Here is a 25175-nt window from a genome sequence, read left to right as displayed (position 1 = left end):
GGTCAGGCCCTGCACACTGGCTGCCTTTGCCAGCTGTTAACAGGGTGAGTAAGCCCAGGGACTGGACAGTTGTGAGCACAACTCGGCTCCTCCATGTTGTGCCTACATACCACCATGCTTAAAGGTCTCTGTATGGTGTTATACTGCAAACCTGGATATATCCTGCACCCGTTTATCCCTCGTTTTCTTCCTTGGTGGTACAGAGAGAATAACTTCTGTATGGTAAGATGAGTATTTTCAGATTCTCTTAAAAAACACTTTTTTGCTGTACTAGTGCTTTATCTGCTGAAGAGCCCAGCTAAAAGGATTTGGGGTATAGCTATAAGCCTGATTTTAGCAGAACTATGAAAAGACTACATGCAGGAGCACCAGTGGTGTGATATAGAAGCTGATGCTGAGAACAAACTGGACCAAAGGATGTGTTTGATGAGTACCTGGGAAACTTAGAAAAAAAAATAAGGTGGCTGTATTCATGCATTTCCCTGGGGAATGGGAATGAGGAGGTAATTATGAAAGGAACTAATGGGTAATAATATCTGTATGCAAACAGTGCTAGGCAAAATGGATAATCACGAGTTCAGAATTAGTAGGAAATGAATAGTGAAAATTATCCTAAAGGTCAGGGCACAGAAGCTTAAGTGTAGGATGTCACCCCCAGCCAGGCATAGCTGAAGGGCAGTGGTGCGGTCAGATGTGAACAACAGTGTACAACGAATGGACTTGCCCTTGCCTAGAAGAAAAGCCTTCCTCAGATTAGGCAAATGTTACAAGTTGAATCTCTTGGAGGGCTTTCAGTAGGCACTGGGAGAAAAGAGTGCTGTTCATTGTGTCCTTCTGGGTCCACCATGCCTGCTTTTCCCTGATAACATTGTGTAGTACTTAGGGACTCAGGTGTTCGCCTTGCTGGTGTTGTTGCATCGTGCAAACTGTGTGTGTGTGTGTGTGTGTGTAGTATTAAAGTGGAGGGGTGTTTATTTGGCACATTCCACCAATAGGTCTACCAGTAAAAGTTAGCACTGCTACCTCTATGTTTTTCTTGACTACTGTCACACCACTTTGTTATGGAATGTTTTTTCCTGTGTCTGAAGATAAAAACTCCAAATACCCAAAGGGATATGTTCTTTGGAGTGTTCTTCTGACTATTTGGAGTGTTCTTCTGACTTTTCTTGATTGAGTGAGTATGTTTACTGGGTATATTGGAAATCAGTTACTGAATGTAAGTAATTATCTTCTGATACAGAAAGAGAGAATTGCTACAAGAATTGCATGGGCATCAACCCAAAGAGTACTTGAGCCCAGTAAAGCTACATCTATAGCTACATGAGCCAGCAGGAGACCTCCATGGAAAGAAAAAATGTTTTGTAGGCCAGCAGAAATTAAAGAACATAAAACGTACTTTAGAACTGCGGTTTTTCCTTTTCTGTTTTTAATGATTGCTATCATCCAAAATAACAGAAAGACAAAGCCCATCTGAACCACCATCTGAGGTTGTCTCTTGCTCATGTTCTACATAGAATGACCATCTTCTCCCCATTATTATTTTTTGTAATTCTCAGACATGGCCTGACACTTCTCTTATGTTCTCCTCAGTGTTCAGGCTGAAGAAGTTTTCCTGCAGCCAATTACTTTTGCACCCACATAGATGTGTAAAGTTTTATGGAAAGCTTTCGTGCCCAGTTGAAAAAAAAAAAAAAAAAAAAGACTTTGCTTTTTCCTGCTAATACTTCAGGGGCTAACTGTACAAGCTTCCCAGGTAAAATATGCAAAGCTAGTTATCTCAATAGTCTGGTGGTCTGGTGATGGCCACAATTCCATGACTGAAACAATCCCATACACAGGAGCAGATCGGTCATTTCTTAAGTGGTCTTCCTTCTGGGAGATTTAAACTACAAAAATGTCTTTATTCGTGTCTTCATGTCTTTCTGGCCAGCCCAGCAGAGCCAAGGCAGCATCCCTTCTGTGAGTTCAGCAGTCTGTTCAGTGTGCGAGGCTTTTCTTACAGCGTTTTCAAAAGCCTAGCTGCAGGCAGAGGCAGCAATGGGACAGCCAATGTCAGAAGTCTGATAGTTTTAGGGGGGTACAGTTCTGGGGGCATTTTGTACCAGGGCTGCTGTGGAGTAAGTCAATGCTATTGGCACTGAACCTTCTCTCCTCCTCTCCTTTTTAGGAAGGGTTTATACAGGAATTTAAACATAAGGAGGAAAGTTAAATTATTGATTTGACAGCTAGAAACTGTTTGTACACTGCTTTGTCCCAGGACTGAACATAATATCATACATAAGCTTGAGGTTTTGGCTCAGACAATTAGCTCTGTGATAGTTAAGTGTTTAATAGCCAGGATACTAAAGGTAACTGAAAGCCAGGACAGCTCTGACAGCAGAGCTACGATAGCTGGTCAGAAAGCAAACATTCCCAACATAGATGCAGATTCTAACAGTAAAACAGTTTTTGCTGAGTGGGCAATTTCCAGCTTTCTTGAGTGAAATAAGCTACCTTGACGGTTCTCCCTGCTTATCCTCACGTCTGCACAAGGTGCTGTTGCTGGCACCGCTCTGCCACTGATGGGCCTGATCCCATCACAGCTCCGGCTGACATGGCCATGTAGAAGCAGAGACCTGACCCGAGCCCACCCTGGCTCAGCTTCAGGGTTAACACTCATCTGTGAACAGAGGGAGCGACTCACCGAAACTGCTTTTTAAGCTCTCCTGAAATGAAAGCACATGCATAGCCTAGGTGTGAAATCATCACCCATGTGGAAGAAGATCCCTCAGCTCTTCTAGCTGTTGTGTTTTAGGAAGTGGTTTAGGTCTAAACGTAAGACTTCTGGGCCCCGGAAAGCTGCTGAATTTTTAAATAAAATGAAATAGAATTGGCTACAGTGTACATGGACTGTTGTTGTATTTAGGAGCTCTGCCCATGAGGAAGCACTGATATGGAGATATGGGGCTAATGACTATTGTGCTGCTGAAGACTTCCAGGTGAGAGCAAAACTGAAACGTGGATCACTAGAAGTCATCAACACTCACAATTAACCAGCATGAGTCACTTAAACTGTAAAATGAGATAGTGATGCCTGTGAGTGTTGCAAGGATAACCACATTAAAAACTTTAAATTTTAAAAATTTAAACTTTAAAATTTTAAAAATTTTTAAAAAACAACAAAAATGTTTATCATTCAGGAGGAAAGTTGAAGCAGAAACACAGAGTAGATACGCCACAGATTTAATAAGAGTGCCATTAATGGCTGTTTTGCAATGGGTTTAATCTGCTTTTGCAGTTGCTGCTGGTGGATGGTACGGTCCTGCTTGTGCCCCTGCCCCTACACTCCAAATGCCTGCTTTGCAGCAGGGATGTTGGGGGCCTGATCCAACTGAAAAAGTAATTTTTTCACTCATTCAGAGCAACCCAACCCAACTGGGTGGTTCCTGTGAGACTGGCAACCTGATGAGGGGACAGAGTGATGCCCAGTTGGATGGTCAGGCAGTGCTGGAGCAGCTTACATGTGAACCCATGTCCCTCGCTCTACAATGCTGTCAATGCATAAGACTCATAGCACTGCATTCAAAAGGCAGTGTAAGTCAGTATCTGTTGTACCTTCAAAATGCCTCTGCAGCTTTTGAAATACTGGGCTTAACACTATTTATTGATTTGCAACCACAGTAAGTGAGGGAAAAGATCTTTCCCTTTACCTGCTCAAGCAATGAAAAATGTTAGAAAACACTGATTTGTCATGACCTCCCACAGCCTTCACAGGAGGGACTTCTGAGATGCTTGTATTCTCAGATACCACATTTTCACAAAGGTAGAGAAAATCAACCTTTTCTTGCAAACCAGCCTCAAGCAAAAAAGGCTAAACTATTTTGGGAGATGAGAGATAAGCATGCTAGAAAGTCTTATCAGAGATGTGTCTTAACCTGCAAAGATACTTTCTTTGATGCAAACAGTTGTTTGAAACATTCTGTCAGCTCAGATTTGCTTTCAGATGAATCTCACTTGTATGCCATCCTAATGAAGCTCTTCTGAATTACTTTAGTAAGAACCCTCACTTTCTGAATTAAAGTGTTAAAAAAAAAAAAAGAGAGAAAGAAAAAAAAAAAAAAAAAAAAAAAAGAGGAGTTACCAGAAATGAATAGTTGACCCAGAAGACTGACTGACAAGCATGGAGATCAACAGTTGTTTCAACAGCTTGCTATGGTGCAAGTGAACACCAGCCATCTTCAGAGGGACAAAACATGGAGAGCTGGACCCAGGAGTCCGGCACAAGTATGTAGCCAACAGCAAGGTGCAGAGCAAAACAGTAACACTGATGGTTTCAATGAAGGTTTGAGAAAATGGGCAAAAAGACCAGCTGTAGAATGTGATACAGCAATGTCAAAAACTGTAGTTAGCCACCGAAGTTTTGAGATGGAAGAACTAACAGATACAAAGGAAGACCAGGGATTAGTAACTGTGTGGCTGCTTTTTCTTCTTTTCTTGCAGCCTAAGACTTGACCCCTCTTGAATCTGTGATGTACTCCAGCTTTGTGGCCAACTCCACAGACTGGTAACCTGCCAGAAAAAAAAAGGTGTTTTGCATCAGTTTTTCCTCTCTGTAAACTGTGCTTGAACAGTGAATGTCATGCTCCAAATCGGGTAGAACTCAAAATGTTTACTTTCCATGTGGTTCTGAATAGAAAATTTCACATTTTCTTTAGCAGCTACAGTCAGAAATGATGCACAACCAAAACACTTTTCCACATCCAAAACGATTAAGTTAAGCGCTTTGTCTAACCCGTCCGGTGGAGGAGGGGACGGGAGGAAGAGCTCCGGGAATAAAGAAATCTGGCGTCGTGAATCCCGAACCCGTGCTCTGCGGGTTGACCTGGCCGCCAGGCGCGTAGGGCCGGTGTCTTCTCTCTGGCCAATGGAGCTGGGTGTCACGACCGACACCCTTGGGGCTCCCCGGGAGCCGTCCGAGGGATGCGGGAGAATATGTCAGCCCGGCGGTAGAGAGCAAGAGCCGGCAGCCGAAGCGCGAAGGCGGCGGGAGGAAGCCGGAGAGAGTCTCCCAGTACCTAGGGGCTGTGGCTGAGGGGCGGCGGTGGGGGCGGTCAGCGCCGCTCCCTCCTTCCCCGCCGGCCGAGTGACTGCGGTGGGGCCCAATCAGGGCCCCAGCCCGGCCCGGCGCTGCCGCCCGCCCCGTCGGGGAGGCCCAGCCCCGGGGCGGGGAGCGAGGCGAGGGCCCGGCGCGGCGCGGCCCCGCTGGGTCCTGGCCGCCGTGTGCCAGGCGGGGCAGCCCGGAGCAGGCGGCAGACAGAGGTGCGGCCGGCCTGGGAGTGCCCGGCGCGGCTTCGGGCGCAGGTAAGGGGGAGCCTGGCTCCTGCGGGGGGCTCCCAAGGCTCAGAACGAAGCCGGCGTAGCCCAGCGCGGCTGCCCCGTCCCGTCCCGCCGCCGTGCGGGCGCCGAGCCCGGGGCCGTCGCCTGGCCGGGTGTCCCCAGGGCTAGACGGCTCCCGTCCCCGCAGGGGGTCCCCGCCGCCTGCTGCCGTCCCCGCAGGGGGTCTCTGCCGCCTAACCCCGGCCCAACGGGGCCCCCTGGAGCCGCTGGACCGCGGCCCTGGCCTGGCTTGGGCGGAGGAGCCCGGCTGCCTTCCCTCTGGGCTGCCGCCCCCGGGCCGGGCGAGGGAGCGTGACCCCGCCGCAGCCCGGCTAGAGGTGAGCTGGAGTCGGCCCTGGTGAGCGCCCTGGAGCTGGTTTTCGTTCCCGGAGTAGAGTTTAGGGAGGTTTGGGGGAGCGGAAGCCTCTGCTTTCATCGGTGCGGGCTGTGGTGGGACGCTGTAGTTAGGAGTGCTGTGAAAATTTGGCTGGGAGTCATATCCTGCACGAGCAAATGTGTTTTGATTTAAGGCCTGGGGTTCTTACATCCTATAATTATTTTTTCTAGGTCTGTTTCTTTTAGTTCTGGGACTTGGGTGAGCTGAAATAGCTGTGCTAGCTCACGCCCTGGCTGAGGTGCAGCTGTAGCAGTGAAAAGGTGCTTTGTACCTATACAGCTGTTTCCACGGGAAGAAATAAGCCATGCTGTTAAGCGCTTTTCTGCAGTATAACATCATGCTTGTGCTCTCCTGTGGAAGTGCAGTGCAGATGATTTGGGACAAACGCAGATGAAGTGTTTGGGACGTGCACTCGGCTGTGTCTGGAGCATTCAGACTCTGCTGGTTCTGTTTATTTCAGCCCAAGCTCAGATACTACCAGCAGCAAAATGTGTGAGCTCTGGCATGTATTGAAATGGCAGCACGATTGAGCAATGAGAGTTCCAAAAACTAAGCAGCAAAAATGGGTCACTTGGAGTGAGAATATTCTTTGTGCTTACATTATCGAGTATCTGACAGCAAGATGTTTCAGTGTGCCAAATCCAGATTTATTGCTTCTATTAAAGGTAGCAGCCGTGGCTTGAGGATTTATGTTTGTCAAGGACAAAAGTGGCTTGCCGTTACAATAAAAACGTGAATACGGATTTCAGTAAAACTGATGAGATTCACAAGGCAGCGCTGCAGACAGGTTGTAGGGGCATCCCAGAAACTAGGAAAACTGAAATCTGTTTTAAGTTTTGGTTCCAAACATGGCAAGCATTTTGGTCTAGAGAGACTTTTTTGTGTTGGTAGGAAGTGAGGAGCTGCAGCGCTCCACAGTTTGGGTGGAAGCCATCCTAGGAGAGTTTTGACAATAGGATTTAGTGTAATTTCTTGAAAAGCTGTAGATCAGCTCCTTGAAGCAGGGGGAATTGTTTGGTGTGCAAGTGAGAGACTGACTCAGTGCGTGCTGCGTGGCTCTTAAAGATCAATGTTGCCATGCCTGGAGTATGAGGCCACTGTTTCTCTCCCTGAAGGCAGTGTCAGCTGCATGTGTTTACCTGGCTGCAGAGCTGGGCCTGTGAGAGCTGTTTCTCTCTCCAGCAGCATTGCTCTTATTCAGAGGCACTGCTGCTTTTGAGCAAGGTGCTGTTAGATATTCAACAGCTGTTGTAACTCTGTCAAGAGCCCAAGTCAAAATATATCATGCCAGATTCGGGCACCTCTGCAGCTTCGGTGAGTTTTGCCCTGGGTTTTCATCCTGTGTGCTGGCTCAATTCTAGGTTTAGCAGATCAGCTGAAGACTGTTTGAGCTGTTCTGTCCTCTGCACATGTGTCCACAGTAGATCGGTGCTGTGGAGAAATTTGTGAGTAACGTTTCTGCTTCCGTGCAGGGTAGAGTGCCTTGAGGTCAGGGATGTCACATGGGGCAGAAGGCTCTGCTGAATGCCATCTTCTGTTCCTACATAGATGCAAGTCATGTTCCTGCTTTGGGCTGTGCTGTCTGTTGCAGTATAAAACGTGTTGTGGGAAGTAATGGGGTTCTGATTAAAAGATCTCTGGAGGTGTATTGGGAGACTTCACTTGTGAGCTGTGCCTATGAGGATAACTGTTGGCGTTCCTGAAATTACAGCCATTCCCAGGACGCTGAGGCTCGTTCTCATCTGGTACTGCCAGCGTGGTCCCATCGCTTGCCGGTGATGAGGAGGACATCTGCTCTCTGATCACCAGTTGTGTCAGGCTGGTCTGAGGAGAGGAAACGCTGTGTGCTGATGTGCATGGTCCCATGTGCTGCAGGAGGTTTTGTCTTAAATCTGCCAGAGTAGGGTGTCTGTGGTTTTTATGTCTTACACTGCATCAAGGAATCAAGACAGTTTCAATGAGGAGAGACTTACTCCTCTGAAGTAAGAGGTGTGGAACAAAGGCGGCTTGCTTACTTTCTTAACAGTGATCTGATGGTATCAAAATGTACCTCTGGCTTACTGAGGACAAGATAGTGCTGCTGCAGACCCGTTAGAGTTACTAATTTCCTTTGTGGTGCTTCAAATTGTGTGTTGTCTGTGGTGGTGAGGGAGCACAGAGAGAGAGGGGTGCCTGTGTCACGGGTCTGATATGACTGTCCAAAATGTGTCCTTGGCCCCAATGAAGGGGTAAAAGGAGTGCAAGAAAGTAAATGCTCACTCCTGGCGAGTCTGTTGGTTTGGTGTAGTTTTTGGTAGAAAATGAAATAGCCCAAATATCTGACAGGATTCAGGGAGACAGTGGAGCATCCTGAAAATTTCTGTGGTGTTAGAGTTTGGTGAAGCCCCTGTCCCACTGCTGACAATCTCCACGCCTTTTGTTAAGGTACTGGTGACTTGTGCCTCAGTTCCTAAATGGCAATGTGCAGGTTAAGTTGCTGTGCCTGAGGTGGCTGCTTCTCATCCATCTGTACCTTTGTTATTTTCTGGCTGCAAAGCAAAGCTCAAGTTTTGTTGCTTCTTTAAAGATCTGCAATTATGTTCTGGCCTATTTCTGTATGGCCTTGCTTTGGCAGGCAGGTGTTGTTGTGTTTGCTCTTCTTGTGTGCAGCTTCTGTGTACAGCTGTGTATTAAGAATAAATAAAAACAATACCTTAATAAATAAAACCACTTAGTACTGTCCTATACTTAGGCTGAGTGGTGTTCCCCCCATTTGTCATTGTGAGATCCCATTAGTCATCTCATTAGCGACTCTGCTCTTGGATGCAGTCCAAGAGAGGTAAACTACATTGCCTTGTCTTATGTTTTCTGCTGGTGTCTATACCCAGGCACTCACTTAACATTTATTCATCATGTACTATGAATTCACACCCTGCCTTGCCCTGCTGTATATCCGTTTGTGTGCCCAGAGCCCAGGTTGCATGTTGTGGTGTCTCCTTAACAGAAATACCGTATCTTGTTCTCCTCCTGTGCCAGTCTTTGCATGTGTGCTGACTGTTCTGGCTGCAGCGCAACGAGGGCATCAGCCTGCCGTGTGCCTTGGTAGGACAGTGAGTGATATTGCTGGAGGGATCACTGCTGAACAGGTTATCTATGAGTGGAGGATCTCAGAAATCAATGATGTTCACTGTTCAGATAGTGCTTTGAAGACAGTGGTTTTATGTACACTAATCTTTGTAGCCTGTCATAGGAAAGGCAGCGTGTTACTTCCGAGAGATTACATCTCCTGGTTCTTGAGAAGTCAGCACCCAATCCAGGATCAAAGCTTGGTCCTTTTGGAGCATGATTTTTCTCTTGCCACAGGGTTGTTATCAGCAACTGTTGCATCTCTAACTTCAGGTGACTGAGAGCTCAACAGATGGGTACACTGAGCTGTAACACCTATCTTGGCGCCTTTCTGGTGGGGTCTTTGCCGCGGCTCTCTCCTTGCTCTGAGTGCCCTAGCAAGGGTGTTCAGCCATGAACACACAGCAAGATGCAGGCAGCGATGCATCAGTTTTCCCTCTCTCTTTTTCTACCCATGTCTCCCCAGTTGGCTTGTGTTTTGGTCCAGCTCAGGGAGAGAAGACTGGCTGTCTGTTATTTTTCTAACAGGCTTTGCTCCCAAGATCATAACTTTCGTTATGTGTAAAGAATTGAATTTTCCATCAATAATTAAGTTATCACACTGGATTTTCAGTTGCTTTCCCATTGTATGCATTGCCCTTGCTATGGGCATATGCGATTTCCTGATACCTTTAACTTCCAGAGCATTTTGTCCCTCTGTGACTTACGTTGTACATGAGGAAAATGTGGTGTTTTAAAGCTTTATGCTTTTTATAACTGCTCTGCTTCTGTTTCTGTCACAAGGCCAAGATAAACCAATTATGTAAAGAGCTGATTTCTTTCCTCAGTGGAAATATATTTAGATACAGGTCTTGAAACCAGCCATAGCTGTATTCTTCCTTCTCCCTGTGCTCTCCTTAGCCACCTTCATCTGTAACAGAGAAGGCAGGTGGAGAATGTGGAAGGGCTTGGGCTGTGCAGTCCAGCCTGGCAAACCCCAGCAGTTTTTCCCCTGGGTGGGAGTCCTGCACTGTCTTGCTTTCGACTGCTTTGTCCCTTCAGGCCATGAGAGCTAAAGTTTTACCAGCACTGTCTCCACAAGAGGTGCTCTGTGGGGGGAGTGCTGCTAAATCTTGCCCTCATTGCTTGCATGCTGTATCTTTTCCTGCATGTTGTATTAGGGCCACGAGGAACAGCCCCTGGTGTAGACTACAGATGGACCATGCTTTTGATGAAAGAGAAGAACAAGTATGAATCTTGCTAAAACTGCTGGGAGATGCAAAAGCCAAAACATGTGAGATTACTTAGGCAAGGGAGATTGGATAACCTGTCTGGCATCAGGCTGGTGTCCCACTCTCTGTTAAGGTAAGGCTGCTCGCTGTTGCTCTGCCTCATTAAGCCATACTGGTTGTGCCAAAGAGCCAGGGCCAGAGGCCATTTAAGGAGTCTTTGGTTCAACGTGCCAGAAGAAAGACAGAAATAACAAAAAGTCCGACTTTAAGCAGCCATGTGCGTGCATCTTGATGGCAGTCACACTTCTGGTAGGCTCAGTGCTACAACTCTTGAATGAATAAAATCCCATTGAATGCCATCTGTGAGCATAAGGATTCCAAGATAGAGTGCAGTGGTCCAAAATTTGGTTTGTACTTGCATCTATCTTTGAAAGCTTTTTTTCTTAAATGTTAGTGGAGAACTTAAGGCAGAGACTTGAGCCAGCTATTACAGCATCTGAACTGGTGAATCTTTGCACTGTTAAAGACAGCCCTATAATTATGTCTTTGATTTAAAGTGTGCTGATTTATGCTAGTGGTTATCTGATTTTTAAAGTTTTCTCATAAGTCCAAATGTGGCAGATGTGGGAGAACAACTTTTGCCACATCTGTAATGCAGCAAGAAAAAAATAAGTGGAAATTATGATGATAATATGGTCTTACATGCCTGTTTTCGAGTTGATCAATTCTGAAACAAAAATCTAGGGGAAGAGTGTAGTGTGTATTTAAAATATGAAAGTAGGAGATGACCCCAAATAATTCATAAGACTGCAGTGGTTCTGAAGGGAGATACAACATTCCCAAACTTTAGCTGGTAACAGAACATAGCTTTCATGTGGTAAAAACAAGCAAGCTGCTGAACAGGCCAGCCTCCATCTCCTCATTTTCAAATAATCCCCTTGCAGTGATCTTTTATGACTGACAGAATCAGGAACACACACTTATCAAATTAGCAGCAGGATCACTTCCTGAGGAAGGGTGGTGACTTGTGATCCTGTGACAGCTTTACACATTGCTATCCCTGTGCTGCATGGTGAACATGGCCCTGTGAACCTGATTCGCTTGTGGTTATGTGGTCGGAGATCCATGGGCTGAATGACTGGCTTAGTGTGAGGAATAGGACATCTCACAGCAAGTTCTGAATTTAAATAGAAGGTCCTTAAAAATAACGGTGTATTTTTTCTTTTGTCCAAGGAGAGGAATTCAGGGAGTGAATCAGAAGCTGTTCTATTGGTGTTTGTCCCTCGAAGCAGAACTCTGTAACCAGTTTCTCTCTCTACAGCAGAGAGGTACAGTTAAGGTTTGATCATGTTCATGCTTCAAGGGAGAGCCATGGCTTGGGCTGGCTGTGTTCAGTTCATCGCAGTAGTTTCTGTGGCTTGTGGTTTATTGCTGACTCCTGCTTTCCTGGTGACCCCTAAGGGAAAGGGCAGGGGCAGCATGCTTGCTGCACACCCAGCAGTTGATCTGAGGTTCCTGCAGTCAGTCACTGACTTTGAGGATGTGCTGGGTTTACTTGGTGTGCTATATGACACTGAAAGGCTTTTGGCAAGGCAGCTGTTGAACTGAGCAGAACCCCAGATGTTCAGTGAACTTCAATGCCATTCAAAGGATCTAGAGTTGTCCAGAAAGTCTAGGTAGGTGTTCTCCTGAAGTCTTGACTTGATATTTTCTCTCTAAAGTATACGTACACATTAGCTGTAGCTATAGGTTCAGGGAGAAATCCAGCCTCAAAGGTATAAGCATTCTTGAAGCAGGTGAGCTATTTTAAGTGGCCTAAATCACAGGGAGTGTAAGTATGGGGAGAACAACAATGTGCAGGCCCTTGGAGGCTGGTCTCTGTTTTCAGAAGTCATGAGATGGGCATGTGAAGGTGTGTGTAGGACCAAATTAAGGTTGTGCAGAGCATGATGCAAATTATTAACATCTGTCTCAACCGGCAGGTGACAAAAAGTATCTTCATTGTACAAAAGTGTTGAGCTGTTGCTGTGTTTCTGAACATAGTTATTGTCCCGCATGGCTGTAGCAGTGGTCATGGGTTCTGTCCAGCTCAACAAGGGTGCAGACGATGTGGGTTTGTGAAAATTGCCTTTGCTGCATGGACACTGCTAGAATCTGTTTTCCCTTAGCCTTGGGTCAGGTACTCAAGTCATGAAAAAGTCCTGCAGAGATGAAGTGTTGGCAAGGAGAGGGAGCATGTAGCTAATTGGGATCTCTGCAGTTAGAGTGTAGAAGGATATTATCTCTGCAATTAGAGTGTAGAAGGATATTAATAGATACTAGGCATGTGACTGCTGTTGTACCTTGCTGTGTAAGGCTTTCTGGTAGATTCAAAGGGTCTTCTCTACCACCTAGCTTAAATGTAACACTGGTTTATTTGTATCCATCCCAGAGAAGTGGGCAGAGTGTGTTTTCTCTGAGAGCTGCAGAGAACAGGGTGCAGATGGAGGCAAGGGCATGGATGGGGCCATGCTGGGGAAGTGGTGGCTGTGTGGGGGCCAGGAGCAATCCCGGTGCTGGGAAGAGCTGGATTCCACATCCAAATGTACATGCTGGCAGGCAGGCTGCTGTGGTGGGAGGTGGTGGCGTAATGAATGGCTCTGCTCCCTCTGCTGCTCAGCTGGAGCCTTTTTGCTCTCCTTCCTATAGTGAAAGCACCTCTGATAGGCTTTTGCTCATTGGGTGGAAGGGGTGGTACATTGGGGTCCTTTTATAAGAACAAGACAAAAACTTAATCCTCCCAAGATGATGTATGCAAGGTCTCTGTTGCATGCTACCCAAAGCTGCCAGTCGCTTTGGATAGCATACCTCCTGAGAACCTCTCTGTGCTGCAAGGGGTCCCTTCATGTTTTCTCCCCAGTTCCTGTCCATTGCTGTGCACACAGTGGGGCAAGGTCTGCCTCAGGACGAGGTGGGTGTGTTGACCAGCTAATCTCTGGGAAAGGCACATGGGAGCTAGGTGCCTCCTGATGGTTTGGGTGCTAGCTTTGTAGTGCCTTCTATCCTGCTTCCAAAACAGCATTAAACAAAGGAGGCTTTTTTTTTTTTTTTTTTTACTCTTAATTTAAATCTGTGGGAAGTTGGTTTTGGTTTAGAGCAGGGATCTGAAAAGGCTTGTCAGTTGGATCTTAGAACCATTCAGCTTTTTTTTTATGTAACCAAAGTTCATTTAATGTGTGACAGCACTTTTAATTTACGTTTTTAAAGGAAACATCAGGGGAAAGTTCAGAAATGCATATTTATGTATCTTGGCTAAGCTTGGGTCTAAGAACTTGTTTTTCTTATTTCAGTGAAAGAGAATTTATTGTCTTAGGCTGGGATTCTTTTCTGTTTTTTGGAGAGGACAAAAACCACAAAAGAGCATATAGTGGCTTACATTTGTCTACCCCTTCCTTTGGGTATGAAACCTGTTATTAACAGGTTTCAACCAAAAGTGTCCTCTCAGAGGTTTCCTGACATGTCCTGTTGGTGTTCTACATGTACTTCCCATGCAGTGCTGGGTAGGATCACTGCAACCTCTGACAGTGCTGGTATAGAAACTTGTTTTCAGGGGTGTCTGCAGGACCCACAGCACAAGCAGGAATTTGGACACCATGTGAGTGCATCTGTTCTCACCACCCTTGCTGGGGACGCAGATGTGCCCCCCTTACACTCCCTGGCCTTGCAGGTGTACACAGCATAGGTGTGGCTGTGTGTTTTTAGTGTGGGCTGGTCCGATCACTGCCGAGAATGGTGAAAGTGCCGTGATGCTCACGAGACCCTGTGCTTCCACCCACGGCGGCAGCACCCATATGCCCCAAAGGTTGTGATGATGTTTCTCAGCAAGCTTCCCATGGATGATGAATCCTTTCCCCCTTCCAGGCCTTCACAGGAATTAACGAAGCAGTATCGATGACGCAATTGAGTGTTATGTGCCAGGAGTAGTAACATCCATGGACATGCTTCTGCAGCAGCATCTGGCTGGCTGTCCCTCTGTTTGCAGCACTGCTAGAGAGCATCCTTTTCGTGAACAGCTGTGAGGCTTAAAATGTAATGTGGAGATAAGAGCATTGTGATTTATTTTCAGGGTGGTGCTGGTAAACTTCCTGCAGCTTGGTGGGGAAGATAATCTTGCAGGTTTGGGCTCCATTGTTGTAACTGTGTCTAAGGTGAATATAAGAAAAATATTTTGGTGGAATAGGCTTTCCTCTCTGTTTTATCCAAAAGGAAAAATCTGTTATGAGCCTGATACATTGTTCTTATTACTAAGAGTATCTGAGTGGGACCTGAATCTGTAATTACTTGCACGTTCTTATCTGTGTGATGCAGTCTTTTCCAGGTTGCTTGTTTGGCTTTCAGAATCACTCATCACGACACGCACTGTTAAATCCACATATGCAGAAGTACTTGATCATAAAGATGTCTATATGGCAAATGGCATTTCTTTTGGAATTGTTTTGGGCATCATGATAGAAATGGCTGCTAATGACCAGCATTTGTTTTGCTTACAGAAACTCTGGAGCTGCAGAGGGAAAGGAGGGTGATGTGCAGAGAAGTTGGGCGAGACATTTGTCAAAAGGCTTTCCCATAGAGAGGAGGGACTGATCACCTGCAATGCCTGCCAGGGGTGAGGCATCCACATATGCTGACTGGGAGGAGAGGGGATGTCTTCTAGCCCTGTGTGGTGATTGCCTGTGTTGGTTCAGTAAACAGAAACTTTCCATAGTAAAAGCAGTTCTGAACATTCCCAAACTTAACATCCCCTTCCTTCTTCATTCCCTTTGGTGTGTGTTATCAGGCATTACAAAGAGCATTGAAAGTGAGGTTGGAAGCTGGAACCATGTTTGCCCTGCTGATGGTGGCAGCATTGCAAGGATGGAGTCCTATCACATCTCTGGAGAGCTTTTTGTCAGAGCAAAAACACAGCAGGCCCTTGGAGATTGCCTCCTTTTGTACAGGGTGGTGGCAAGTAGAGCTAGAGATGTTACTCCTTTTGGACCAGGCTGGGAGGCTGTCCCTCTGTTGTGTGCATGTTATGTAGTAGTGGATGTTTTTTCCTTCTGTCTTGGAAAAAGTGCTAAAGCAGTACCTGGAGTTCAGGGCTACTTTCTGCAAGAAGCCTCCATGCTGCTGTCTCTATCTAAAATCCTTCTGAGTCTTCAGCTTCTTGCACTCAGATCTTGTGGTGTGTAAAACTCCCTCTTTCTCTGTTCTCTTTCAGGGAATTTTTACAAATAAATCAATAGCTGTCTAGTTATGACAGCGAGAAGTAAAAGGCTGTAATGTCTCCATGGCTACCTAAAAAGTACTTGCAAAATGCTAATGGAAGAGAGTGCCCTACAATTATCCCATATATTCCTTGCATGCAGACTGAAAATCATTTGCATTAGTTAAGTAATTGTTGCACACTTGTTCAGTGTTTGGTTACTGGAAAAAATTTTTGTTCTTTTAACCTTGTGAGGCTGAAAAAATGAGTTGTTTTAAATAGAAAACTACCTGACCTGAGCTCTTGGTAGATGAACTGACTGTAAGTTCACCAGCTAAATCCAGCTTTCTTTTCCCTCGTGTTTCATGTAGCATCTGAAAAGAGATTCATGTAGCATCTGAAAAGAGACAGCTTGTGGCAAATTAGCTAGGGTAAGACTACAAAAAGATTGAATTATTCCTGTTTCAACAGCTCACAGCGTGCAAGCACTTGCTGGCTGGTTTGTACATAATCTGTATCTTGGATGAGTTTGCCAGAGCTTCTTCGATTGAGAAGAAAGTAAACAATTTCCAACTGGAAACCTTGCCTTTGATGTAAATGATAATTCATTCATTCATCAGTAAAAACACCACGGAGACACAATGAGCAAAAATTGTGGCGAGTCTATGTTTGAGTGTCTCACAATAAATGCCTGGGCCTGTTTTGTTTTGTGAAGAAAAGATGTTTGATGTGCTGTCCTGCACTGTCCTGAAAAGTCACTTTGCTCCTAGTGAAATACAGCGCTGGCATGAAAATGCAGTTGTCAAAGCATATGTGAGGTCGTCCTGTGCATGTAGTTGTGCCCTATGCTGCTCTGGTCACTTCAGGGCATGGCACAAAAATAACAGGGTGCAGAGTGAGGTCTGCTGTAGTTAGGCAAGGCTAATCTTACTGTCAGGCATCTGTAAATGCAGAAGTACATGTAGTTGGGACAAGATAATGTTTCTGTAGGGACTTGCCTTGATACAATGATTTATTGCAGCACTTCTGGAAGGGAGAGACTGAGCGGGTAGGGAAGTTACAAACATGTGGCAATAGTTTAGGATTGGCGTCCTGGTCATTTAGGACAGCGCATCCAGCTGGACTGGCGGTACTAAGTTGGAATTTGGCTGTGACGCTGCAGGTAATGCTTTCTCTTACAAAATTTCTTTTTATGGCTGTGGGGATTTAGGCCTGGCTTCGTTGTCACATGCGATGAAAAATCCTGTCATGCCTTACCTTAAAAAGTGGGGTGAAGTCCTATCCCCTGATGATACTTGCTATTGTAAGGAGACCGAGGCATTTGGCTGAATTAATGACTGACGTAAAAACAACAGAAGAGGTCCCTCCAGGCTCTGGGGTTTTGTATCGGGTGTGTTCATCTCGCCAGCTGCCCCTCGCCTTCCCAGGTGTGGCAGCTCTCTGTCTTGTAAGCTTTCAGTGCTGTGTGATCTGGCCAGACCCAGTGCCTCCTGTCCTGTTTGCCACTCCTAGCAACAATGAGAGGAGGGGGGTCCTTGACAGCCGATGTGTATGTGACCCCTGATCACATCCCTGCTGGAGGACGGGCTCCCTACCTGCAGCTGTGCCCTGCTGCATGACCTGTCACTCACCGTGGAATCCCCTGGTAAGTGCAGAGTCCTGTCTTTAATCCTGCTTGTCTAGCTTGCACTACAAAGCCTCGAGGCAGGAACTTTGTCTCCCATCTCCACAGCCTCCTGCCTGGATCTCATCAATGTTTACACAGACATGCGAGGGCAGCCAGAGGTTCTCTGGAGCCTGATAGAAGCCATACATGAGATTAATCCAAATTAAACTGTTACGCCTTCCACAGTAAACAGGAGATTGTAGCACAGATTCAGCATGTTGCATAGCTTTAAGACTATGAAGAACAAAAAGTGAATCCTTCTCCAGAAGTTGGCCATGCCTGTATTAGGCTCGAAGAAATTTTGAGACAAACCAGTGCTCCAAGCTCACTGTGTGGGCGTTTGTGAGAAGCGAAGGCTCCTTGAACGGATTTATGGGAGAGGACTGTGGGCACAGCAGTGCTGAAGATGAAGTAAGGGAGCTGAACAAAGCATGGGCCTGTTCTACATGAATTTGTGGTTGTGGGCTCATGTGCTCCTCCCTGCAAGAATGGAAGAGGGCAGGTTGAATGCCATGGGTTGACCTGGAGCTGGTTAGCCTGCCTGATGGCATTTTGTTTATCATACAGGTACGTGTGCTCACTCCACGTGCTTGACAGCAATAAGAATGTGTCCTAGGGGTATGGAGACCAGAGGGAGACAATCTGGTTGGGTCAGTCTTCGAGTGGGCATGAGGAGGCTGCCTCATTGTTGCTGCAGAGCTTCTTGCAGTGCTTGGGGCATGCTGAGGGTTGGTTGGTGTCCAGGCTGGCAACAGGGAGCCTGGCACTGGCCACAGAAGCAGGAAAGCTTGCTGCTGGGGGAGCTGGCTCTGTCCCTGACCCCTTTTCCCAGCACTGGCATGAAGGTGTGGTGGACTTCCCCGCAGGGAGGACAGCCTCGGAGGCCAGGAGTATTTTCACTGGATGGAGTCCAGGTCACCCACGGGGACGTGAAGCTTTGCTGGCTTGCGTCTTTGGATTAGGCATATTTCTCCCAGTGAGCGTTTATGCCTTGCAGAAAGTGACAAGCCTACAAAAATGCATACACTCTGGGCCTGGTGCTGGTCTCAAACACTGATGGAGGCGAGTGATGGACTGGTGTGCTTCTGGGCTTAAAGAGAGCAGCGTGGCGCTCAGAGGGTTCCCAGCACCACCTTGTGGGAGTGGCCCTGGGGGCTGGGAATGGGGAGGTAGGCGTGCTGTGGAAGGGTTTCAAACTGCAGGTCAGCACGGGAGCTCAGCATGGCTTGTCTGCGGGTGTGAACGTGGCAGTGAATGTGGCACTATCACCATCTGGCCGCCGCCTCTGCCTGCGAGGAGATCGTCTGGGTCTGGTGGGTGCCAACAGGCATGCGACCCCTCTGTGGGGCTGGGGAGAGGCAGTTTCTGACTGTGAGCTCTGATCCTCTGTGCCCATTGCACCTGTGTTTGAGGAAAGGACCAATTCTGTATTACACAGCGGGAATCAGGCATTGATTTTCCAAGCATGTTGCTTAGGAGTAAAGTACAGAGGAAACGCTGCTGATGGCGAGGAAGGAACTTGCTGTGTCCCCTGTACTTGTGGGTCCCTCCTCCCCTTTGCTGCCTGCTCAGCAGATGAGCATATTAACTGCTTGTGGCTGGATTTCCAGAGAGGAGGCTGCTTCTTGAGACTTCCTCTCGTAACTCACATCTGTGATGGATGCAGGCTGCGTTATGATTCCCGTCCAGCTGTGTATGTGTGTAGGGGGTTATGTATATGTGTATGTGTTATTTTGGCATCTGCAAAGACAACTTGCCTAAAAATAGGCTAAAGCCACAAACTTAGCAGCAGAAGTAGCTGTACCCAGAGTCTTGCTTGTTTCATCTTTCTTTTTCTGCTTCCTCCCCTTAAGGAATATTTGTTTGGAATACGCATTGTGCCATAGCTTTAGCACAAAAGTTGCTTGTGCTGGGGGACTGAGCAGCTGTTGGGGTGGACAAGGCCAGGCTGAGCTCTGCTTGTGGCTCTAGGGCTCAGGTACGTTGCTGCACTCTTTTTCTTTCCTTCTTTCGTCCATCTCTCCTCTTTTGGATCCTGAACTCCTCCAAGATGGGGAACAGAGTGGTGTGCAGAGCCCTCGCTGCATTGGATTATGTTAGCTGGTACCAGAGACCTGCAGATTTTAGGACTGCGAATCAACTGAGCCTGTGAGCAGGAGGAGTGGCTGTTTGGCTGTGTTCTTGTGGTTGTTTTCCGTTCACCAACTGCATTGCTGGGGTAGTAAATAGCGGTGTTGAATTTTTGGACAAGGCTTTTGTACAAGATCTTGTCTCAAGATGCTCAGTCAACCACCTACTGTAATGCAGAGTGCCAGTCTAGTTTTGCAAAGTGAAGCTCTTACGATCTTTGTGTTAATTTAATTTCCTGCATAAGACACGGAGCTAGATGATTCAAAGAAACACTGTAGACACGTAATCCAGGTAGAAGCAGAATTTCCATATGTATACATGTGCAATACTTAAAGGTTTCTGGTGACGTCAGGGAGGAAGTATAAAAATACACACAAAAAATCAATCCTATAAAACTTGTCTATTTTGAAGAAAGCATTTAGTTGGTAGGGATCTGCATAATGGAAAACAGTCAAAGCAAGAATGGAGAAAGCATCAAATTAGTATCTTCTCTAGTGGTGGGAGTGGGGTGCATTGTCTTTTAAATTAATATAAAAATGTATTCCAGACAGCTTGTGAACAGTCAAGATTCAGTGGTGTGAGCATAAGGGCTATTATTTTGGCTTCCTGGCTGGATTCCAACTTCAGGAATCCTGATTCAGGGTCCTTGCTATAGACAGGCTTCCAGTACTTAAAGGGGGCCTACAGGAGAGCTGGGGAGGGACTCTTTCACAGAGTGTAGTGGTAGGCCAAGGGGAATGGCTTTAAACTAAAAGAGGGTAGGTTTAGATTAGACATTAGGAAGAAACTCTTCACTCAGAGGGTGGTGAGGCACTGGCACAGGCTGCCCAGAGAAGCTGTGGATGCCCCATACCTGCAGGTGTTCAAGGCCAGGCTGGATGGGGCTTTGGGCAGCCTGGTCTGGTGGGAGGTGTCCCTGCTGGGGGCAGTGGGATGGAACCAGGTGGTCTTTAGGGTCTCTTCAAACCCAAGCTATTCTGTGATTACCACCTCCTCCTATTCCATGGGACCAGCAACTCAATCACTTTTCCACCCTCCAATGTCCTTTGTAATTGAGCCTTGCCTACGTGCGTTGAGCTCAATACTGGCTCCTGCAAAGTCATGAGTGCTCAAAATAACACTCTTGCCACACTTCCTGTGTCAAGTGGCTGAAGAGAAGTATTTGTGGGAAGAGGTGGTCCTGGCAGAGCAGACCCCTCACACATTAACCGAGCTCAAGTGAACTTGGGCCTCCTGTGAAAAGAGAGCAGTGCTCTGGATAGCAGTGCCTGTGCTTGCCAGGACACCACAGGGTCTGAATGATCTCTGTGGGGTGTGTATTTACACAGAGCACTGTGCTTCTTATATATGTGTATATATAGATACAGCACTGAAATATTAAAGTAAATGTATGTAAATACATATAAAGGGGTCTATATTATAAAAAGTTCAGCTGCTCTCTGAATTTGTCCATAGGGTACAAGGGTGTTGTTCCTGCATATTTGTGTGCATGGCAGAGGAAAACAGCGGGGTAAACTCACAGAATTTAGGATTTACCTGAGCACTGGCTGCTTGTGCTGCTGCTAGGTGTTGCTGAAACACGCATTGTCAAACTGTTGCCTGTGTCTCCCTCTGACTCAAATTAAAAGTGCCACGCTTCAATTAAAGATGCAGGGTCAAGCTACAGGCACTGCTTGAATTAATTTTTCAATGTAGACAAGCTCTCTGCTAATCAGTGTGTATATCAAGTCCTGCAGCAGTTTAGTGCTTTTTGTTCTGCCACTTTCCTTCCCTGCATGCTGCCCTCCTGCTGTACTGCTGTTCAAAGTCTGTCTCATTTCAGAAGTGTCTGCCTATCAATAATACATCAAATGATGCTCCCCAGGCTGTGTGTATTATAAAACACGTGTGTGTATAGCTGTGTATATGTGTATATATCATTTCCAAATGCTTTTTATAGCAAGAGCATGATAATACAGTGTGTTTAATTGTGAATTGAATTAACAGAGTACTACTGCTGTTAAAAATATCCAGCAGGACTCAAGCTGGGAGCAAGGACATGTGCAAGTTACCTGGTTGGTGCACTCAACTCTGTGGTATGAAAGAGCTTTCCTGTCCCTTGTCAAGGGCCTGCTGTCTGTGTCTTCCAGTCGATCTGTGTGCCTCAGCATGATACACTTGTGTTCAGTACTCTGCTTGCACAGTGTGGGTGTAAGAAGCTGTTCCATACTGCTGACCTTCCTCATTTCTTCAAGCTTAATGTTGCCGGTCATAGGAAGTACAGCTACATGGCTTGGTGCTTCCTAAATTGTTTAAAAGGAGCTCTTGGGAATAAAGGCTGTTATTGCTCTTTTTCTTTGCTTTCTCTTCAGTCTGCTAATAATCTTGGCTTCTTGTTCACTTTTTCCCCTCTTTAAAAAGACTAGGAAAACAATGGTCTCTTTTTTTTTTTTTGAACTGAGTTTGCTACATTGTCTGTAGGACAAATAAATCTTTTGCTTTTTCCTGGCTTAAAAATACCTCTAGTTGGAGGGAAACTATAAATCTAAAATAAAGAAAACTATAGTTTGGCCTTTCTTTCTTGGTTAGGCACAGAGTGATGTAATGAAAGGGCTACAAGGAGGACCAGAGAGATAAATTGTATGGGCTTGAGGACTTTTCTTCATTGCTTTCCTGACTCTGCCTTCCAGCCAGCCCGACACTTGGCCAAAGTCAGTCCCCAGCTGCTGCAGCAGTGACTCACAGCTCACCTTTACGTGCACACTCACCACAGCGATCATTGCAGCTATGCTGAGCGAAGCAGGAGGACTGGCTGACAAGGGGCTGCAGCCCCGTTCCCTGCTACCCCGTGTCCAGCCCTGAGCAATCTCACCTTGTTTGAGCTGGTAACCCTGCCAGCTGTGCACAGCTGGAGCACAGCCTGCTCTCGCACGCATCTTCTTCTCCTGGGCAAGCAGGAGCAAAGAGGAGGCCTGGGTTGGAGGTGACCTCAGGGAGGCTGTAGGGTGGTCACACAGCATCTCTATTCCTTTGGTCTTATGACCAGTGTGGTGGCCCTTTCCCAACCCCTCCTACCCCTTCGGACTGTTTTGGGGCTAATAGTAGCTGTGTGGGGAGCATATAGCTCCAGCTTTTGAGCCAGCGGGTTCTCATGTGTCTGGATCCTGCTCCCTTGGGGTTTGTGACTAGACCACATCTTCGCAGCTCCTACTGTAAAGAGGCAATGACTGACATGCAAGGACTAAAAATATATTTTTTTAATAAGTCCAAAGTTGATTTAGCCCTACCCTGGTACCTTCTCTGTGTGCTCCAATGTGCAAGTATTAGCATCAAAACTCTGGGTCTAACTCAGTGCTGGCTGGAGCAAACAAATGTTGAGGTGGTGCTCCATGAAGTCAATGCACAACCCTGTAGAAGTGCCCTTCGAGTCAAGTGCCCTTTATGTTCAGCCAGAGAAAATTCTCCATGTCAGCCTGAGTTAGCAGACACTCCTGTTGATCTTGCTTGACGCTCGCTTTTCTGACTGCACAGCATCACTGGGTCTTCAAATTGCATGGTTGTTGTATGGCAAATTCCAGCTGCAATCCTCAACCGGTGGCAAATCCGACAGAGTACATGGTGAAGTGCTCTGCTTAAGCAGGGAGCTGAGGGGATGTGTAGTAGTTCACTGGCCCTTTGAAAAGACACTGAGGATGGATTTTGCAAAGTCCAGCCTTCAAAAATATTTCCTGTGTGCTCACTTTATTTTTCTATACTAACAAAGCTTATTTTTAAGCTCTGTATCAGTATCCTTGTGTGGAGGCTCTAAGATTACCTGCGCATTTATTAGCACTAACTTCACAGTGTGGGATTTGCATAGGCTTAACAACATTATAACATGCAATTTGAATTAAAAGTAATAGAGCCCTTGGATAGGAAGTCAAATCCTGAATAGTTAATATGACACAATTAAGTTTCTCTGTGCCTAGCTAGTAATAACACAAAACTCACGGCAGTATGGAAAAGCTGTTTGGGAACATAGAGATATGTTGAAGGACTTCTTCACAAATGCTGACTGTTTGAATCGTTCTACTCTTTAAAAACCAATTTTCTTCTCCCTTTTGTCTTGACTAGCACTATTTTTTTTCTGTGTGGAGTTCATAACTACCCCTTTGCTTGGGATGGATGGTTTTAAACAGGTAAAGCAAAGAGGCGTGTGTGTGGTAAGGTGCTGAAAGCCAATGATGGGTTTTCCCTTCCTTGGTGAGAGTTGATAAAACTTCTGAGGGCTCAGCAAGAACAGGGACTCAGCCAGAAGCCAAACAATCTGTTGCAAACGCTTCTGAGCTGCAGGCAAGGCTGGATCCCCTATTTTAGACTCCCTTCGAGGGAGTGGTAGCTGCTGTAGGTCAGTGATTATTTCAGTAGTGACCTTTTTGGGAATGTTTGGTGTCACATAAAAAGTTGAAAAAGCTACAGCAAGACTGGCCATTAAAGTGTGGGTTGCACACGCGTGACCACAGTATCAGTACAGAAAAATGGTTCCTGGGTGTTGGTTGTATTTTCTTGCTTTTACAGAGGGGAAGTCTGAAACAATGTGGAGAAGAGATGCTCTCAGGCCTCTTGAATGAGCTAGCAGCTGAGCCCTGAACCTGAAGCCAGAAGCTGGTGGCTTGCCTCATCTCCATGCAGCACCACTGCCAGGCATCCTTCAGTACTTTGTGTTATTTAAAGGAAGGAAGTTCATGGATTTCTTTTGGCAAGAAACAGCAGACAAATTCAGGGATATAAAGCATCATAAATTGCTCATCTTTTCCACACAAAATTTCTTTAAACACTGTGTTTCTATGAGGCAATCTTTTCTAATGATCTGATGTATCTGGCTTCATCAAAAACATCTGAAAGAAATTTTTTGGAAAGGAGGACCATGGAATAAACAGCAAATTAAATAACTTTACAGCTCTGTCTTGTTTGTATTACAAGGGGAAGAGGAGAGTGATGACTTCTTGGCAAATCAGGCTCCACAAAGGAGTCCTTTATGAAAGATTGTAGTAAGTGCCCTCAGGAGTAACAGGCGATGCTGTAAGAGTCAGTGCTGCAGGCAAGGAGGGGAGATGCATTTACCGGACTGCATTGCTGTTGCATACGTGACGATTATGGTGGTGTAATGAGCCTGGTAGGAGCTGTGGTAAGCTGTCTGGCTGATTTCATCTTGCAGCAGGTGATCTCTCAGCCTGTGGGTCCCCATTTTATATATATATATATAAAGGGGAAAAATCAATTAACAAAAGGTGGCTTTGCATGTTGGCAGCTCCGTCCTTGAGTTGCATTTCTCTGCAGAAGAGAGATAGCTGCAGCGGGCTGCTCAGCGCTGCTCACACAGCTCCTGTAAACTCTTCAGCAGTCTGCCAGTCCCTTCTCTGCTTTGCTTCTCATGCTCTTTTGGTTCATCTAGATTCTCCTCCGTGGGCCTCTGTATCATATAAAGTCCTGTCTGATGCTTGACTTGACTTGCTCCCCCTTTTAAAATGAGTGCTCTGCAAGTTTGACATTTGCTAGACCTCATTTTCACTGGGGTGAAGGATGTGCTGTGCCTGTGGTATTGCCTCAACAAGCTGCAGAGAAGTGAAGGTATGGCTTGTCATCTGCCAGGCTTTGCAATAAGGTGACTCCCTGGTGCTGCTGGTTGCTACGGTAAAATGTTTTCCCTGGGATGATGATGGTTTGGTGACAGGCTTACAGACTCTTTACTGTGCACAAGACAGTAAACAGTGAATGAATGGAAAATGAAATTTGTGTCAGAGCTCAGTAGCTAAGTTTTTGTGCAAAATCATCATAAAATGGTCCAGTCTTCTTCTGGGGCAGTTCATAATGAAGATCTTAATGACTGACAGCTTACCATCACTAAAGCAATTAATTGAGGCAGCCACTGGGAAGTACTGGGGTATAAATTCAGGACAAGGTATGTTTATTCTTGGGTCTTCCTTTCTACTGCACCCCTGAAACTAACATTTTTGCAAATGATGACTTGTCCGGTAGGTAAAGCAGTTGTACTTTATTATTTGATCAGGTATAGGAGGCTATTTTTCCCCCTACGAATTCACAGGATCCTTAGAGGATATTTCAAGA

At 46.2% G+C, this 25175-nt stretch overlaps 1 protein-coding gene across 17 annotated transcripts in view; it reads left to right on the top strand.

Annotated features, from left to right (window-relative positions):
• Positions 1 to 5200: 5200 nt before the first annotated feature.
• PPFIBP1 (PPFIA binding protein 1) overlaps positions 5201 to 25175 on the top strand; it is a 120563-nt gene continuing 100588 nt past the window's right edge. For 16 of the 17 annotated variants that reach the window (XM_027450036.3, XM_038173515.2, XM_072041872.1 and 13 more), the window contains exon 1: positions 5201 to 5340. The gene's annotated coding sequence lies outside the window, so the exon portion shown is untranslated. Of the gene's footprint in view, positions 5341 to 5444; positions 5694 to 25175 lie in introns of those variants that run through there. The other variant, XM_038173507.2, reaches the window with a different exon arrangement.

This window comes from Anas platyrhynchos, chromosome 1 (assembly GCF_047663525.1).
Source record: "Anas platyrhynchos isolate ZD024472 breed Pekin duck chromosome 1, IASCAAS_PekinDuck_T2T, whole genome shotgun sequence".
NCBI lineage: Eukaryota > Metazoa > Chordata > Aves > Anseriformes > Anatidae > Anas > Anas platyrhynchos.
This window is presented reverse-complemented; position numbering and strand designations above follow the sequence as displayed.